Source organism: Erpetoichthys calabaricus, chromosome 17 (assembly GCF_900747795.2).
Source record: "Erpetoichthys calabaricus chromosome 17, fErpCal1.3, whole genome shotgun sequence".
In the NCBI taxonomy this organism is placed as follows: domain Eukaryota; kingdom Metazoa; phylum Chordata; class Cladistia; order Polypteriformes; family Polypteridae; genus Erpetoichthys; species Erpetoichthys calabaricus.
Window position 1 is genome coordinate 7,383,168 of NC_041410.2, and position 19,427 is coordinate 7,402,594.

General features: G+C 46.5%; 1 long non-coding RNA gene across 1 annotated transcript in view; it reads right to left on the minus strand.

The window, feature by feature from the left end:
* Window positions 1–282: 282 nt before the first annotated feature.
* The window catches only part of LOC114667779 (uncharacterized), a 34,798-nt gene continuing 15,653 nt past the window's right edge, over window positions 283–19,427 (minus strand). Inside the window, exons 2-3 of the long non-coding RNA XR_003718781.2 lie at window positions 11,989–12,089; window positions 283–584 (exon numbers count right to left, since the gene is read on the minus strand). This is a non-coding gene — a long non-coding RNA (uncharacterized LOC114667779). The remainder of the gene's footprint in view (window positions 585–11,988; window positions 12,090–19,427) is intronic.

The following is a 19,427-nucleotide window of genomic DNA, read 5'->3' on the forward strand; positions in this document are numbered from 1 at the left end:
CCCAAGTGCGATGGCAGGTGTGTGCAGCAGCGGGCCCTGTGGTGGAATTAGGCCATTTCCTGCCTTGCACCCAGTGCTGCATGGACAGGCTCCAGCCCCGCCATGATCCTGAATTGGATCAAGCAAGTTGGAGAAAATACGCAGGAGGAAACTTCAGGCTGCATGCACCTACAAAATGAACAATGGTGGAGAAGACAGCCAAGTGACTCCGAATGAAAGACCAAAGTCAAAAAGATGAGCCACTAGAATGAGACCCGAGCAGGTGGAGGTGCAGGTTAAGTCACAAGACAGGACCTCAAACTGCACAAGAAGTGAATTGGAGTGTCAGGTTCTTTATATTAATGGGGGCTCATGCAGTGATTCATTAGGGTGGAATTCCTCCACACAACACTTCCAGGTGTCCTTATTATAAAATAAAAACAAAAAACCAGAGCATCTGCTGTGCACAGAGTGCCAGTGAACTAAAACAGCAGCATATTGAATATCATACTTAGCTGAAATGTAATGTCTGGGCTTCCCCATCATGTTAGTGATTGTTGCTGCAGGCCCCAAGCTGCCAGGACAGTCTCAATCTCCTTGGGACTCTGAAATTAACCACAAAAAATATTAACGGGTTAGAGAGAAGTCAGTCAGGATGAGAATCACAGCTGCCGCCTGAACATGGCCCTACACTTAAGATGGCGCTGCCCTCTTATTTTCAGCTTACGGTTTATCTCCAAAAAATAAAAATGAATCTGGTGAGATCACTTTTCCTAGAAGCTGAGGTGTCCTCTTTTCTGTTCCTGAAATTGAACCGCACGTCCGTTGGCCTTCTTTTACTTTCAAAATGACTCGGCTGGTGCAAGAAGTAGAAGCGCCATGTGAAGTCTTCACTGACAGATGGGCAGCTTTAGCCAAAGCTGCTGAATTGTTGTCAACATCCATAAATGTTCATTTGTAACAGACCTATGGAAACAACCAAACGGTGTGTTGAGTGCCCACTGCTGTACTGATGCACATTTAGAACGCGTCCTCCGCCTGGCACCCTTTCAAACGGTCACCAGCGCACACAGGTGCAGCTCGAGCAGATGGCATAGGACTTTTCTGCAATGCCTGGTCCCACACAATCATATTGGCCACCCTTGCTGTCCCACTCAGCCCCTCTGCCAGGGTAAGATGTGCCAGAGTGAGCTTTGCACAGCATTCAGGACTTGATGCCCATTTGGATGTACCCATGATGGCCTTCCCTTGTAACCAGAGACTTTTATCAACACTTGCGTCACCTTCTGCATATTTTCAAAGATTGTCTGATATGGTTTGTACAGTTTTGACGCTGGGTGGATGGATTTGTTGCAGTCATCATTATTACTGGAATGCGGGTATTTCATCGTTAATGACAAAACAACATGCACTCATATCTTTGCAACAACCGGGTTTGTGGACCAGCACCATTTCTTAACTGGTTTACCCACCCACCATGCCCTGCAGCATCCGGAGACTGAAAAACACCCACATGTATGTCATCTGCAGTGACAGGCTGCCAACGACTGTGACAAGTCAATTGTGATGAACTGACATCGTTAGGTCTCGATGACCCGTAAATGGGCAACAAGGAGGTGCAGGATTGTCAGCAGTAGTGAAGTTGACACCAAACACGAATGGCACTGAAACACGGCAGGTTGGAATCTACCAAAGAGGTGCCATGTCAACGTCTGATGGCCAGTTCAGGCGGTAAAGTCTGCAGTGCACCCTCTATTGGAATGTATATGGAATGCCTGGTGAAATAAAATGCATGACATCTGGCATTGCAACAGATGGTGCATCACAAACAGTTACAGCAGTAAAATGTATCATTACAAATGTTTGTGATGCACCATCTGTTGGAATGGGAAATCCAATGCCCATTTCTCTGTTATAAGCTATCTGGTATGGGATTCATGAAATCAGTTTTAATGTGTGTATTGCACCATCTGCAGGAATGACAAACACATTTCTTTACTATAAACGTTTGTAATGCACCATCTGTTCAAATGAAAAAAATTAATGAATAGATCTCTGTTATGTGCCTTTTGGTATGGGATTCATGAAAGCAGTTTTAAAGTTTGTGATGCACCATCTGCAGTAATAACAAATGCAAAGTATTTCATTACTATAAATATTTGTGATGCGCCCTCTGTTGAAATGAAAAAATGCAATGCATAAATCACTGTTAAATGCCATTTGGTATGGGATTCATGAAAGCAGTTTTGTTTGTGATGCATCTAATGAAATGCATTTCATTACTATAAATGTTTACAATGTGCCTTCTGTTGGAATGACAAATGCAATACATCTGTTTCTGTTATATGCATTTTGGTTTGGGATTTGTAAAAGTAGTGTTAATGTTTGTGATGCCCCATCTATTGGAAGAACAAATGCATTGCATATGTCTCTGTTACAGTACAGTATAGTACAGGCCTTTTGGTGTGGGATTCGTAAAAGCAACGTTAATGTTGGTGATGCGCCATCTGTTGGAATGAAAATATCAGTGCATTTTATTGCTATAAATGTCTTTGATGCACCTTCTGTTGAAATGACAAATGCAATGCATCTGTCTCTGTTATAGCTTTGAGTACTGAGAAAAGCGCTATATAAATGTAATGAATTATTATTATTATATGTCATTTGGCATGGGAATTGTAAAAGTAGTGTTAATGTTTGGGATGTGCCATCTGTTAAAATGACAAATGCAATGCATTTTACTAACTACAAATGTTTCTGATGCACCATCTGTTGGAATGACAGAGACACAAACATACACAGACACAGATGATTTTATTGAAGTGGTTAGTGCCATTCCAACCCATGTCTTTATTTCACATAGAGCCTTTCATACTTGACTAAGTGATGCCTGATGAAATTTTTGTGGCCACAACATAAGGAGCATAAAAAAAAACAAACAGGAAACATCCTCAGCACGTCTTCTGCATTTTACCCATGGACTACCTGCGATTCTTTAAGATGGTCACAAATTCCATCAGGCCTTCAGAAATGTTCCAGTCTACTTCATATCTGCTTATATAGCACCTTGCATATCTCTCTGTGTTGCTTTACTGATCAATGGCAATTCCATCACTAAAATGTGTGATGAAGGGTAAAAGAGGAGCAGTTCAGCTTCGGCGTTTTCTTCAGCCAGGATGTGGCACAGTGGACATGGCACCGGACTTCACAGTCAGGCTTGTTGAGTGCTGGGATGTTAAAGACCTGAAATGAACTGGAGGCTCAGCACTCGTTTTTCTGTTGCCATACGTGTGCAGCAGCAGGCGTCTGAGTGCTTTAATCCGTTTCCAAAAGCAGACCCCCTAAATCACACCGTTTTTTTTTTTTTTTGTGCTAATGGAAGTGGGCTTCACTTCAGGCATGAAGTGCATATAATTGCGGAGATTATTTGTATTATTTATGTTTCATTTTTCCGGCAAAGTTTAAGGCTTAAGCAGGCTTTTGAAATTCCGATTTTTATTCCTGTGCTAAGTGACGTGCCAAGTCATGTTGGATTCCAGCTGTGCGATACTCGATCTGCTTCTGTTTCAAACACACATGGCCGGTAGCGTTTTCTGCTCTCCTTATTTGGGTTAACAGATTTAAAAAAGAGAAGATGAAATCTTAAGAAGAAGAAAAAAAAAAAAAAAAAAAAAAAAAGGTTTTCTTCCCCATTCCAAAGTCACAGGGAGCGAGGTGGGATCAGCAACAACAGTGACAGACCATCAGGGGGCGCTCTCACGAACAAACTCACTTGGACCTGGACAGTTCTGAGCGGCCAGTCAACGTCACGGGAACGGCTTTGGGATGTGGATGGAAACTGCAGAACCCATGGAGAAGCTGTGAGGAAAAAGTGCAGACATCCACTGGGGTGGAAATAAAACTCGGAGGCTAAGAACCGCATGACGGTCACCCAACATTAGGGCTGTGCAGTATAGTGAAGGCCATAGTTATAAAATGGCGCAGTACTAGCGTTCTAGCATTTTCTTAATTTCACTACCGAACTGAATGTTAGGTGTGAAGCACCACACGCTTAGTCATTTATTAGCGCCATTGAACTAAACCACAACCAAGATGACAGACGTACTGCACTGAGCTCGATACACCAAGGGCGGCGTGTCCCAGCACAAACACCACAAGCTCTCTGAACATTTATATGGGCTGGGGACACCATGGAGGACCACCCAAGGCTCCTTCTACTGATTTGTGGAGTGTGAGGCACGGAGGTATGCAATTGTGGGACGTTGAGACTTAGGGGGTGAGGAGTTATCTGTTTTATTTGCTTCAGTATAGTTTTAAAACTGAATTCTGAAAGTTGGAATCAATACCAATGTCAAAAGTTTAGTACAGATTCAGCATTACCCTACATTTAAATATGATTATTACTACTAGTAGTAGAGATGTTGATGACAGTACTAATCCATATTCATAAAAGGATAAGTGTCTGTTTGTCCATTTGGATGCTATATCTCTGTCATTCTAATGGCACATCACAAACATTTGTAGTAATAAAATGTGTTGCATGTGTCACTCTAACAGATGGCGCATCACAGACATTAACACTGCTTTTATGAATCCCATACCAACTGGCATATAACAGAGACATTTACATTGCATTTGTCACTCCAACAGATGGTTCATCACTAATAGCACTGCTTTTATGAATCCCACATCAATTGGCATCTAACAGAGACATATGCATTGCATTTGTCCTTCTAACAGATGGCACACCACAAACATTTGCAGTACTAAATTACATTGCATTTGTCATTCCAACAGATGGCTCATCACAAACATTTGTAGTAATAACACACATTGTATTGGTCATTCCAACAGATGGCAGAAACATTCTTCATAATAAAGTGCATTGCATTTGTCATTCCAACAGATGGCACATCACAAACAGCACTGCTTTTGAAAATCATATATCTTTTAGCATACAACAAAGATGTGCATTGCATTTGTCATTCCATTAGATGGTGCATGACAAACCTTAACACTGCTTTTATGAATCATATACCAACTGGCATATAACAGAGACACATGCATTGCAATTGTCATTCCAACAGCTGGCACATCACAAACATTTTTCATAATAAAAGGTATTGCAATTGTCATTCCACAGATGGCACACCACAAACATTAACACTGCTTTTTATGATTCCCCTTCCAACTGGCATGTAATAGAGACATTGCATGGTGCACTGCAGACATCAGTGGTGAGGTTTACTTTGATTATTTAGATTTCACCCCGTCTTAGACAGATAGCACAACTAGTAATAACATACTGTAATATTTTAAAACCCATCCAAATTAAAATCAGGTTAATTATCATCATCATTATTTTTAGTCAATGTAACGTAGCATCCAGCTGACAGTTACCAAGTGCCAGAGCTTACCCTGGCAGCACTCCGGTCAAAGCAGGAAATGCACATTGAATGGCGCTGGTGATGCCCGAACCTTGAGGCTTCTTGCTTTTTGCATGTGACCCCACTTCTACTACACACTGACATGTAAACAGGCACGTCCAGACACACACACACACACACACACACACACACACACACACACACAATGAGACGATGTAGAGCTACACTAGATGGCCAAAAGTGTGTGGTCACCTCACCAAGTGGCCGAGTTCAGGTGTTCCATTGTTGACAGATTCATTAGATGAAGCACACAGCCGTGCAGTCTCGATTGACAGACATTAGGTCGGACTGAAGAGCTCAGTGACTTTAAATGTGACTCTGTCATAGGACGCCAACCTTTCCTGCAAGTTAGTACAGGAAATTAAAATTTGCAGCAGTCAACTCTAAGTGCTGTTATTGGGAAGTAGAAGCGTTGAGAAGCAACAGCAGCTCGGCCACGAAGTGACAGACCATGCAAAATGACAGTGCTGAAGTGTGTGAAAATGCCCTCTTCCTCTGTGGCCTCACTCACAAACAGAGTCCCAAACGGTGCGTCAGGAGCTTCAGGACATGGAGTTTCAATTGCTAAGCCTAAGACCACCATGTGTGATGCCATGTGACACCTGTAGTGGTGTAAAGCACATCGCCCGCCACTGGACTCTGGAGCAGTGGAGTCACACGCATACACAACCTGGCAGTCTAATGGATAAATGCCGGGGTTGGGTGGATTGGGGGTGGGTGGATGCCACGTTCTGGACGTTGCAGTTCCTTCTGTCATTTTGGTGGAGATGGGATTTGGACCCAGCCCCTTGGTTCCAGTGAAGGCTACTCTTAATGCTGCAGCAGACAGAGACATTTTAAATAATTGTGGGCTTCCAGTTTGTTGAGGGCCCTTTTCTGCTCCATCATGGCTGTACCCCAGTGGTCCATAAGGACATGGTGGCACCAAAAAGGCCTGGACAGAGTTCCGTCCTGAACCCCTTTGTGATGAATTGGATCGGCAATGACGAGGCCGGTCTTCTCATCCAATGTTAGTACCTAACCTCACAAAATGCTCTTTTGGATGAATGAGCACAAATTCCCATAGACCACTCAAAAAAGTTATGGAAAGAACGGAGGGGCTTTATGAGGTGTCGTTGGGGTTAAGGCAACTCCATATTTGGAAGGGCATGTGCAACAAGCTCATGCATAGCAGGTGTGAGGGCGCCGTGCAGTCCAGTTCTTGATCACTGAGAACCTTAGCAGACCATGTGACTCACTCAGGGTGGTCCAGCACCTGACCCTGTGACCACCACATCCATCAAGCCAACCAGACCCAAACAGGTCCAGTAGGCACTCTGAACGACATTTTTAAAAAAACAAAAGAGACTGCAAAATGCCCACATGGCACACGAGAGCCCCCCATGGCTCTTAATGTTACCCAACGCTTCACTGCTGTTATTTTAGGGCCATTCCTGTCATGCTCCACGCCGAACTGCAGTCCTTCATGTCTCTGAGCTGCTTCTTCTTCTTGTTTTTTTTCCCCATATAAGGCCAGGAGTAGAAACTTGCTTTTCTATTTTATTAAGGGAAATTTTTCCAAAGGCGTCTTTGTGCGGTGATCAATCGCTCGCCGTCCTCTCGGCCTTTCATATCATGAGAAGTCCAAGGGGCCAGGCAAACAAACAAAAAACGCACCTCACTGAAAACCAAAGCCTGTGGACTCGCCCTGTTTGTTCTAAGCCACTACACACAAGAGGTGCCATCCATACCCTCCCTGTTGCTCTTCAACATTCCTCTTTTTGTCTCTCCCCCCCCCCCCCCTTGTTTAAACACCTCTAATTATCATGCGGGACAGTCCTTCTCAGACAATCCCATGCCTTGCTGTCCTCAGAAGAAGCAGCAGCAGCGTAATGATGGGGTAAGCACAGGGCGCGAGGAGGCCTGTCATTAGCGGATGGCGTCAAGCTCTTTACTGCCGCGGATGCAATCCGTTGTTTCCCGTTTCTGCTTGGTGGGAAAGTTTAAAGAGCCTGAAGGATTTGTGCAATTTGGTTGGGGGGGGGGGTCATTTTTTGGAGTTTTTTGACCTGCGTAGCCAAACCGAGCCATAAACCTAAGCTTTCTAATGAGGGGTGTCCATATTTATCAAGCGTCTCTGGGTAGGACAGCGGTCTTAAATGGCTCAGAAGTCTCAGGGTGACGCAAAATTGGTGCTACCCTTAGGAGCGGGGGACGTCTTCCCGCTTCTATGTGGGGGTCCAGGAGCCTGACGAACCTTCTCCATCCACCTCAGTCCCAGTCAGGCCCTTTTCCTTCAGATCTTCTTCAATCTCGGCCTTCCAAATCCGTTCTCCATTCCTCCAATTTCCTCTCCACTTCCCACAACAGATGTAGCCACAGGAATCAACAACAGCGCCATAAGAATGGCAGGGGATGTAATGGCCCAAATCCCAAACCAAACTGAACTCCGAAAACAAACGAACACAATGGACACCTTAGGGTATAAAACGCCCCCAAGAGAAGCAAATGATACGCAAAATAGGAGCCCCGGACCACTTATGATATTTTGAGGCCTGCACCCCTTTGGTTAGTTTTGTGGGATGTTTGTGGAATGAAATCTCCAGCTGCCTCTGCCCATTGCTCTGGCTCCGCCCATTTCACATGGCTCCACCCATTTCACTGCATACTCACACACACACACACCCTGTTCATACTTGGCATTTTACAGGCGCCAGGCCTTGAAACCTTTGTGTGTGTTTGGTGGGGGTTGAATGGCCTTAGGTGGCCTAACCACCCTGAGTGCCCATCAAAAGGTGACCCACACCTGCTTACCCCCACCAATCGGCAAAACCTTTAAGACTTTGCTGAAAATTGGAATACCCTCAAAATGGTCACGGGGACAAACCCCTTACAGACCGTAACCAGAGTCTCTGGAGGGGTGAAGAGACACTGCTAACAGCTGTCCTACAAGAAGACCCCCCTCATTATCAAGCAGCTGCCCTAAGGAACTCGCAGGGTGATGAGACGTCTGCCACAAAGTGGAAATGAAGTCATTCTCAATGTTTACACTGCAGAAAAAAAATACTCAGAAAACGCAGAAAGAAGGAAGTAATGCCAGCTGGCACCCCCTCCAGGGATTACTCCTGTCTTGTGCCCGGTGGGCATTGGAAGAGGTGACCCTACTCTGGATAAGCAAATTTGGAAGTCAGGTAGATGGATGAATGGAGCCATATTTCATTGACTGTGTTTGGCAGTAATGCCTCTCACTGCTCACACAAGTGCAGATTCTTTGCTATTTGAGCAAATTGTCACCCACAGTCTTGTACTTGTCACCTCCTTGGATAATCAAGTCACCAATGGAGTTTAAATGGAGCCGGTAGTGACAGGGGAGTCCCCAAGACTGGGTTTGGCAGTTAACGCCTGTCACTGCTGACACAAGTGCAGATCCTTTTGCCCTTTGACCCGATTGTCACCCACTGTCTTGCAAACTTCATTCATGGCTTGAACGGTCAAATGAGGTGACAAGTACATTTATTTCTGCTTTCTTTTCACAGCTGGCTTACAGCACAGAGGAGACTTCTCTTTTCTATCTTGGGTTTAAGCAGATGGTGAAACATCAGGAGTCGAGACCCACCCGGAAGTGCCATCCGTCAGATCGCTAGACACAGAGAGCTGACGGCATTTATGACATGCGGGTGCTATTCTGGGACACATCACGTCACATCCGCATTCGACCTCAACGTGCAGCCTGCAAAGACGCTCCAGACGCTCAAACCTCCAGCAGCGCCGCTAAGAGCAGTAAGGGAACATTTGCAAAGGTCGGTCCTCTGTGTTGGTGGCTGTGGATGACATCTGTGACGTGCCTACGTAGAGGATGAGCTCCTCTGACTGGGTCACAGCGGCTCTGGGGACCACCCATTGGTTGCTGGGTTTTTGTTCTTTCATTTTCTTCGTGAGGGTGGTGGCACACTAGTAGCACTGCTGCCTCAACGAGTTCACACCTCGGGTGCTCCCTGTATGGACTTTGCATGTTCTCCCCGTGCCCATGTGAGTTTCCTCAGGCTGCTCTGGTTTCCTCCCACAGTCCAAAGACTTGCAGGTAAGGTGGACTGGAGATGCTAAACTGACACCTGATGTGTGTGTGTGTGTTCACCTTGTAATGGGCTGGTGTCCTGACCAGAAGTTGTTCCTGCTGTGTGCCCAATGATTGCTGGGATAGGCTCTAGCTTCCCTGGGACCCTGCCCTGGATATGCAGGTTAAGAAAATGGATGGAGTGGATTCTGCTCTTACTCTTTAGTAAGAGATACATACAAGGGTATGGTTGACTTTTGGAAACATTTCCTAAATGTTATATATATATACAGATATATATATACTGTGGGATATGGCCGGCCTGTCACTCCGGCCAATACCCCCAGGCCGCTAGATGGAGCCCTCCCTGTAGCATGGAAGTGCCCCGAAGACCAGCAGGGAATCATGGACAATGGAGTTTTTATTCCCAACACTGCTGGACACCGTGGGGCCCACCAGAGGACACTGCAGGGAGGCTCAAGGACTCTTACGTGCCCTATAACCCGGAAGTGCGTCATGATCACATGACAAGAAGAAACGACATGCTTCCGGGTTGAGGAAAAGGACTTTTACCCTGACCCGGAAGTCATAAGGACTTGTGGATTGTTGGACAGGAACACCTCCGGGTCAGGAGGTATAAAAGGACGCTGGGAAAGCCCAGATATTGAGCTGAGCTGGGTGGAAGGGTGGCAACGCGTCTGGGAGAGGAAGATTGGTTATTGTTTATTGATTATAGTTATTGTTTATGAGTATTGTGGAGAGGAGGGTGCTTTGTGCACTTATTATTATAATAAATATTAATATTTGGACTATTATCTGGTGTCTGACGTCTGGTCTGAGGGTTCAAGGGGTCGCGGAGACCTTAAACTGTCACAATACACATAGATAGATAGATAGGTCATGTGGAATGGTGGCACTGGGCTCAATGCTGCCCCTTTCTGGGTTCATTTCATTGTCTGTGTGAAGTCTGCATGGTCTCCTTGTGTTCTTGAGGACCATGACCTGCTGCTCTGATGTTCCTCACACGCCCAAGACAAGTTGCATGACTGGCAGCGAGTGAGCCCTGCATGGATGGGCACCCAGAAGAAGGGGACAGGATTGGAAACTCGTTAAGGGCAAAATATGCAAAAATGTTAGCTGAAGTGTTTCTTTACGCAAAGGACCACAGACAAGTGGAATAAAATAACCAAGTAGTGTAGTGGACAGCAGGCCTTTATGGACCTTCCGATCTCAACGTGATGTTATTTTGGACAATTAGGGTGAAAAAGATGGAGGATCCTTAACTGTTCTGTAACCACCCCCCTGAACTGCTTCCATGGGAGGGTTTCCCCAACGTTAAGATCCTGCGTGAAATACGAGTTGTCTACAAGGCAGCTGGGCTTCAGATGATACTAAGATAGGTGGATGAGCAGATAATTTGGAATCCGTTAAATCATCACAGAGTGACTTGGATAGCAGACAGGCTTGGGCAGATGAAATTTAATGTCAGTAAATGTAGGAAGTGAAAATGTGAGGTTTGAATACACAATGGGGGGGGTCAGAAAATCAAGAGTCCACCTTATGAGAAGGATTTAGGAGTCATAGTGGACTTGACACGATCAACTGCCAGACAGTGTGCAGGCAACATTAAGGCGGCTAACAGAAGGTCAGGTTATATAGTGCCTTGACGTGTGCAGTACAAGTCACAGGAGGTTCTGCTCAAGCTTTATAACACACTGGTGAGGCCTCATCTGGAGTCCTGTATGACATAGCAGCACAGGAGAAAGTCCAGAGAAGAGCGACAAGGCTGATTCAGGGCTACAGGGGATGAGTGATGAGGAAAGATTCAAAGAGCTGAGCCTTTAAAGGAGATGAAGAGGAGACCTGACTGAAGTGTTTAAAATGATGAAGGGAATCAGTCCGGTGGATCGAGACGGTGACTTTAAAATCAGTGCATCAAGAACACGGGGACACAGCTGGAAACTTGTGAAGGGTGAATTTTGCACAAACATTAGGAAATTTTTCTTCACGCTGGGAACCACAGACACTTGGAATAAGAGATCAAGTAGTGTGGTGGACAGCAGGACTTTAGGGACCCTCAAAACTCGACTATTTTAGAAGAATGAAGTGGATAGGACTGGCGAGCTCTGTTGGGCTGAATGGCCTCTTCTCGTCCCAAATGTTCTAAAGCAAACAAACGTCAACATAAACGTGACAACGCGCCTTTTAGTATTTTTCCCTTAGAGCTTAGAAGACTTTCGAAAGGCGGAGTAATGAAAAGCAGCCACCCCAGCTGGTTTGAGTTTATTTATCTCTTACATCGGACCCTGACTCGTGATGACAGACCGATGGACAGACACATGCACATAAATGGGAGGATTACAAGTGGGCTTCCCTGGCCATGATTAAAGCCTGCCGGATAATCGCTTTCCCCTGCGCTGAACCTCCCACTCGCCAGCACGGATTTACTTTTAGTCTGCCGCCTCTGGCGGGGCTTTGGCTTTGGCTCAGGTTCCCACCCCAGAATCGAGCTGCCGCTCAGGCTGTTACCTTCATCTTGTCCTTGTGTAGCCAGGAGGCCCTCTGAGGTTTTGTTCCCCCGCCAGGACGTCCTGCCGATGGCCCCTTAAAGTCACAATGCCCCGAGGTTCCTAGAAACAAACAAAAAAAAGTGATAGCAATGAATGAGTCTGTGAGGACTTCCAGCGGCACCTCACCGTCAAGGCCCGTGGACCACCGAGCACAACGATGGCACCTCTGCCCTGCCGAAAGGGAAACGTAAGAATGGTTCAGTGATGAGTCTGCAGAGCTGGTCTGGAGCTAAAAGCAGCCTGCTTCACATTAGCACAAGGAGGCCACTTCCGTACAAACCCACTAACCCCCCCCCCCTGCCAACCACCACCGCCTTTCTTTCAGATTTCCGTGGCCACCCTGTTATAAAATAGGAAGCAATTATTATATTAGGAGGCTGGAGCACATCACCGCCTCGGGCGTCCATATCTCCTTCTTTTCATTGGCATGACGAGATCTTTCAAGTAATTACTGTCAGTACAAGTCAAGCGGAACATAAGACATGCCACGGATATCCAGTCGAGTTCCTCATTTTAATAATAATAATAATAAAAACTAAAGGGGTCCATTCTAATTATGAATAAAAACAAACAAACAGCTCGCACATCTCACTCAGGAGTGAGCAGCTTGTGGAAGGGGAGCCCTGTGGTGGGAGGCCTGACAGGCGAGTTTAGGTCCGACTATAAAATGGCCGACGCAGAGGACATGAACGGACACAATTCAGACTGGCGGTCTAACCCAATGCTGAACCTTCCTACCATACCGTATTATTTTCTAAGCCTCACTCAATCCATGAGGAGGGCCATGGGAAGCTGGAGCCCACCCCAGCAAGCAATCGGGGGGCACAAGGCAAGAACACCAAGGACATGGCGCCAGTCCAACGCAGGGTGCTGAAACTTCCTATTTTATTTGAACTTTTTGTACCTGAAGAGGCACTTTAAGGTGGGGCTCTCTTGGCGGAGAGCTCTTCCGAGTGAGGGGTTTCACAGATTGTCTTCCAAACAAATGATTTTACTGGTTTCGTTTATTTTGCTTTTGTCCGATTGGATTGTGTTTTGTTTCAGGGTCTTGTTTATTAGAGTTACTTATTACTCAGCCTTTAACCAAAATGTGACATACCACTGGTTACATTTCTGTTATTATTATTATTTTTTTTTGTTTTAAGACCCCCACAAACCCCTGGTTGCCTTAGCTCTTTAACAGGGAGTTAATCATACTCTTAACAATGCAGTATGCGGACCCCCAGGTCGTTTAACATAGCAGCATATTTGTCACTTTTGATTTCAGCATGAGACTTGATCACTTCATCACCCCCAAACCCCACCCCCCCCCCACCCCCCCGGGTCATGTGGATACATCATGTCATGGAGTGATGGGATGGGGGATGGGCTTTCCCCATCACCATTTCAACTCACAAAGACCCCTTGTCGTCACCCAGTATGCCCTGATGGTAGATCCGACAATACAAAGAGTGCACAGGCAGGTGAAGTGACTTGCTCATGGTCACCTGGTGTGAGCGGTGGGATTTAAACTTGTCCCTCAACGCCACACTACAGTACTCTGCCCACACCAGCAGTTCAGGCTCTCCGTACACATTTGGGTCCCTATAAACTTGATGGCAGGGCCACCCAGTCTCCCAAACCCACCATATTTTTTTATTTTTTGTAGACATTAAAACATTGCACCGCCTGTCAGAATCCAGCCGTACCCCCTCCATCTTTTAAGAGGGGCCAAGCGTCTCGGGGGTGAGTTGTGGCAGTTCTGCCGTCTGGAAAGCAGATATGAAAGTGAAGATTCCGGGACGGGTTGAAAGCTGCCTGTAATGGGATCTCCCCGTCTCGGTGTCTGCTCAAATCCTTTGCGTGAGATGGAGAAGGCTGCAACAGACCGCGCTTTTTGTTTTCCAAATTTTTTTTCCATGTTTTTGTTTTTTTAAAGAAAAAATGAAAAATTATCACATGCTGTTATGACTCAGTATGGTCATCGTCTTTGAGCACACAATGAATCCGTTTTACTTTCCTCTACATCCAACTTAATGACATGGGTGAAGGCACAAATCGTAGCTACACACACACATTAATCCTTTAGCACTGGTGCTACGCAGGAGGGCAATCGAACAGCAGCCCACCAGAGGCCGGGCACAGCTTTTCTCTCTCTGTCTTGATCTTCTCTGGAAAATACTGGACAGGCTCCCTGCTCAGATTTTTTTAGATGTGCTGAATTGATTTGATGAAAGTAGCTGAGAAACAAAGGTTCTCTGCGAGGGAAGTGGGGTGGATCTGGGACCCCCTAACTAAACCTTTGGACTCACCTGAAAAGTACATTTTAGTGACATGTTAAGTTGTCATGGTACAGTATGTTATAAATCATTCAGTATGCAAAGGAGCACACAGGCTGGGCGGGGCTACATGCTTGAGTGGCAATGGAATGGGTGGGGCTACATGTTTGAGTACTAACGGGCTGGGCGGGGCTACATGCCTGAATGGCAATGGAATGGGTGGGGCTACATGTTTGAGTACTAACGGGCTGGGCGGGGCTACATGCTTGAGTGGCAATGGAATGGGTGGGGCTACATGTTTGAGTACTAACGGGCTGGGCGGGGCTACATGCCTGAGTGGCAATGGAATGGGTGGGGGCTACATGTTAGAGTACTAACGGGCTGGGTGGGGCTACATGCCTGAATGGCAATGGAATGGGTGGGGCTACATGTTTGAGTACTAACGGGCTGGGTGGGGCTACATGCCTGAATGGCAATGGAATGGGTGGGGATATATGTTTGAGTACTAACGGGCTGGGCAGGGCTACATGCTTGAGTGGCAATGGAATGGGTGGGGCTACATGTTTGAGTACTAACGGGCTGGGCGGGGCTACATGCCTGAATGGCAATGGAATGGGTGGGGCTACATGTTTGAGTACTAACGGGCTGGGCGGGGCTACATGCTTGAGTGGCAATGGAATGGGTGGGGCTACATGTTTGAGTACTAACGGGCTGGGCGGGGCTACATGCTTGAGTGGCAATGGAATGGGTGGGGCTACATGTTTGAGTACTAACGGGCTGGGTGGGGCTACATGCCTGAATGGCAATGGAATGGGTGGGGCTACATGTTTGAGTACTAACGGGCTGGGTGGGGCTACATGCCTGAATGGCAATGGAATGGGTGGGGATATATGTTTGAGTACTAACGGGCTGGGCAGGGCTACATGCTTGAGTGGCAATGGAATGGGTGGGGCTACATGTTTGAGTGGCAATGGAATGGGTGGGGCTACATGCCTGAATGGCAATGGAATGAGTGGGGCTACATGTTTGAGTACTAACAAGCTGGGCGGGGCTACATGCTTGAGTGGCAATGGAATGGATGGGGCTATGTGTGTTACCTGAAGGAGATGAATCTTTTCAGCTTAAGCAGTGACATGGCTAATGTGTTTAAAACTATGAAAGGAATCAGTCCAATGGCTCTCAGCTGTTACCTTAAAATGACTTCATCAGGAACACGGGGACACAGTTTTTCCTTCATACAGAGGACCACAGACACGTGCGTGGAGTAAGTGACCAAGTAGTGTGGTGGGCAGGAAGACTTTAGGGATCTTCAAAACTCGACTTGATATTATTTTGAAAAAAAACAGATAGATTTGGTAAACGTGGGGGAGCTAAATGGCTGTTCTCATCAAAAGTTTTCTAGTGGCCTAATGTTACGATATCTGAATGTTTGGTGCGCTTCAGCTTCCTTTTCTATTGGTTTCCCTGAAATGATTGGTTATCTGCAAGTTGTCGCGCCAAAATCAAGAACGAGAAATATTGAGCTGCATTAAGCTGCCAGGTGTCCACACGCTGTGTTGTTAAAAGAAGGACCAACTCAGAGTCAGGAAGTTAAAACACCCTTAGCTTTTTATTTTTAACAGAAACTCTTCAAATAAATAAATACATAAATAGGTGAATAAATAAATAAACAAATACACACATATACTATGGTCTATTATATAATGCCTTTCCTATCTATCCATAGATAAAATGATGTCTACAGTACATATCTATCCATCCATCCATCCATTACCCAACCCGCTGAATCCGAACACAGGGTCACGGGGGTCTGCTGGAGCCAATCAAAGCCAACACAGGGCACAAGGCAGGAACCAATCCCGGGCAGGGTGCCAACCCACCACAGAGTACATATCTATCTATGCATAAATAGGAAAGGCACTATATAATTAACACACACACACACACACACACACACATACTATGATCTATTTATTTATTTGAAGAACTTCTTTAAAAAAAAGCGAAATTTTCCCCTGGGGACAAATTTAGCTTTGTTTTTTTACAGAAGCTCTTCAAATACATACATAAATAAGTAGATAAATAAACAAACACACACACACACTATGGTCCATTATATAGCACCTTTCCTAACCATCATATAGTCAGTCAGTCATTCTCCAAGCCGCTTTGTCCTGAACAGGGTTGTGGGGGTCCGCTGGAGCCTATCCCAGCTAACATACGGTGCAAGGCAGGAGCACATCCCAAACAGGCCACCAGTCCATCACAGGGTGCGCACACACACTCACTCTCTCACATACACACACACACACACACTCACAAGCCAATTTAGTATCATCACTCCACCTAACCTGCATGTCTTTGGACTGTGGGAGTAAATCGAACCACCCGGAGGAAACTCATGTAGACACGTGGAGAACATGCAGACTCCATGCAGGGAGGGCCGTTGAGGTGTACCCCAGTTTCCTTATGGTGAGGCAGCAGCACTACCACCGCACCACCCCTATTACATAGTGCCTTTCCTATTTCTATATTTAAGTAACACATGACAAGCTGCATAAGGAATGAAATGCAGAAATGGACAAATCATTTAGAAATACAAAAATCACAAACTGAAGCAGAGTTCTCAGCAGCCTCCCAGCCATCGCTGCTCCTTTCCCTTAAAAGGCCTACGGCTGAAGAATGTCTGGCATCCTGCACTTGAGCAGCGAGCGGGCTGTTTGACCTGCCGTGAGTCATCAGCACCTGCTCACTAAGCTTCTGTTCAAGACCCCCAAGTGGTGATTTGTAGGTCTACTCCCCTCTTTGACTTCTTTAGCCATGTCCCAATGGCCACCCGCTGTTGTCATTGCCTTAGAATGACTTGGTGACAAACACAAAGATGGGCACAGAGTAACAGGAAACATCACAGACTACAATGGGATGACACCAAACCTGCAGCCTTCTCTTGCCCTAACTACACAGATGTGACCTTTTGGCGGGGGGGGGCTGTCCCACTTCCAGAATTGTTTTTACATCCTGCTTGACCCTTCAACAAGCCCACCACCCTCAGCCACGTCTCTCATTTCTTTGGCTTTTCTTCACTTGCCAACACCAATCTGTTCAAATAGAAGCTCACTTGTGTGAAGTCTGGATGGACCTTTAAAATATCTCATGGGCAGCCCACCCAGAGTTCTGGGGGCAGGCTTTTGGATCACTTGCAGGGTCAGGAGAGCCCCAGAACTACTGAGGCTATTTGACTATAGCGCCACATAGTGGCCCCAGCAGATGAGACTCCCAATCCATTGTTAAAATGGTCAGGCTGAATCCCCTGTGTGGGGTCCGCAGGAGGAAGTCTTGTGCTCCATGTCCAAACACCGCCACCTCCTGAATGGATTTGCTGGATGCCTGCACAGATGAAGCATATCACCTCTTCTTGGTGGTCTGGTAAGGCCACCAGAGTATCTTATGGAGCAATTCAGTCTTCACAAATTCCTCCTATAATAATAATATGGGGGCAACATGGTGGCCCAGGGATAGCAACCCAGGGCCGTGTTCCCGAGTGATCCTTGCATGCAGTTTTCATGTACTCTCCGTGTCGGAGTTGCTTTCCTGCAGGTGCTTCAGTTTTCTCTCACAGTCCAAAGCCATGCAGGTTAGCTTAACTGATGATGCTAAATTGACCCCTAGAGTGTATGTGTTTGTGGGTATGGGGTGGTGTTCGGCCTGCGATGGACTGGCGCCCTGTCCAGGGTTTGTTCCTGCCTTGCACCCCATGCTGACTGGGATAGACTCCAGCGCCCACCCCAAAACCTTGCTCTGGATTAAGACGGTTAGAAAATGCCATGGCGCGATAACACAGGCCACCTTCTGGTGTTCGACCCAATATCAGCCCCTTTGCCAGATTTTCCTAAAAATGACGCACTCTGTGAACTAAAGTGATGAAATTCTGTCTTTTTTTGGCTAGAGGCACTTTAATTATAATGACATCTGGCATCTTGATGGGCACTGCCAACATCAGCCCTGGGTCTTTGACAATCTAAAGTTTTTTTCCTCTAATTTTTGCCTTATTTGCAGGGCAAATGAAGAAGAGAAGAAGAAAAGAAAAATAAGGAACGCATTTGCTTCATAAAACTTTATTGGACCCTGTGGCATCAGGGTGGTTAGCCTTCCTGCCTCGTGGTGCCAAGGCCTGCCTGCCCGCCCTGCATGCCATGAGGTTAATGTTTCCACCCAATGGCTTCAAACTTTTTGTTTCCCCATCTTGGGCGTTGCCCGATTTCCTACATGTGTCTCCAAATAGGAGTGTGCGTGTGTGTGTGTGTGTGGGCTGGTAAGCAAGCTTTGAGTCTTTCTGGGCACATTTTAGATTTGTTACTTGAATGAATGGAAAGAGGGCTGCAGGAAGGAAGTCTGGAATCACCCAGAAGGCCTCAATGGATTCTACCCGACTGACATTTGGATGCCAAGCAGCAGGTTTGGGTGAAGTGGCATGGTGGTTGGCGATGTTGACTTTCACTTGCCTTCCCTGGCCAGTGTGCTGCACATGATCCGCCGCTGCGGTTTGTCCCCACAGTCCGGGACTTTAAATGGAGCAATCAGTTCCATCAGATTCCTCCTCTTTTTGGCAGGGTGGGCACGAGGGGCCATGTGAAGCCCAAAGGAGGAGCACTGCTGCATCTTCAGGGTTAGCTTCTGAGGGGGCTTTGGCACTTCTCACAAGGATCTAAGGAGGAGAGGCTCCCGGTTTATGAGCTGCTGGCTTCAGGGGTGCTTTTTTTTTTTTTATGTCCTTTCTTGCTGCGCCAACATGTCTGATTGGAAACAGCTTCTCGGGTACAAAGCTCTGCTCTGCAGACGGCGATACGGTTTAGGTGGTTTCCTTTGATTGCCGGCACACCCTGTAATCATGTGAAGTCTGTGGAGTCTGCCTGCAGGCGTGTGCGAGTTTAGTCACCGTCATCCATTTGGCTTCGGCCCCCCCCACTCCAGCCACGGTGCGACACGCATTATGGAGGGTACAGCTGGAGGCTTGGGGTGCTTCGCTTTCACACCTCTCATAATGTGGACCACCTTAGAGGGACACCCCCCCTAACCCCCCCCCCCCCGGTTTAACATTGCATTTGCTATACTGCTTGTCTCAGACAGACGGGTTTCACAC